This window comes from Myotis davidii, unplaced genomic scaffold, assembly GCF_000327345.1.
Source record: "Myotis davidii unplaced genomic scaffold, ASM32734v1 scaffold401, whole genome shotgun sequence".
NCBI lineage: Eukaryota > Metazoa > Chordata > Mammalia > Chiroptera > Vespertilionidae > Myotis > Myotis davidii.
In genome coordinates this window covers 719,139-719,902 of record NW_006291020.1, presented here as the reverse complement: position 1 = coordinate 719,902, position 764 = coordinate 719,139, and positions in this window count along the sequence as shown.

The following is a 764-nucleotide window of genomic DNA, read 5'->3' as shown; positions in this document are numbered from 1 at the left end:
TGGACAGCTGGCTTAGTTGGTTGGAACATCGTCTGGTACACCAGAGGTGGGGGGGGGATTTGATTCCCGGGCAGGGCACATATGGGAGGCAACCGACCAATGTTTCTATCTCACATAGATGTTACTCTCTCCTCTCTCCCTTCCTCTCTCTCTAACAATCAATAAACATATCTTTGAGTAGGATTAAAATTTTTAATAAATAAAATGGGCATATTAAAACCACATTATATAGCATTTTCATAGTATTAAATGCTAGCAATATTTATAGGTAAAATAATGATGTTTCCTCCCCCTTCGGTGTCTAGCTCATTGGTTTTCCTGAGGCCATGATGAGTTTCTTTAAATGGAATCATCAGATAAGACACCCTGACTCTGGTCTTCCTACGTGCCCGGCCCGAGATCAGGTATCAGGGGCTTCTAGTCCCAGCAGCCCACAGTCCTGCCGACTCTCCCAGCTCCCCACTCACCCCTGAAGTCCCAGCAAGGCAGCTGCTTCTCCACTTCGCCACGCAGGCTACTTGAGAGCCACGGGGTTTCTTTCTCCTGGTGTTTCCCTTAACAGCCTCAGTCGGCACAGAACCTGAGCTCAGGTTTCACAATTGTTTGCAATTCAACAAATGTCTGACAGCTCACTGTCTCGGAAGTGGTGCTAGGGCCAGAAGAGATGTAGAGTAGAAGTTGGCCAAGACCATTCTACTCTCAAGGAACTCAGTCTGCTAGTTGGCATGCAGCAGAATGTGATACCAGAGGGAGTGGGGGGGGGG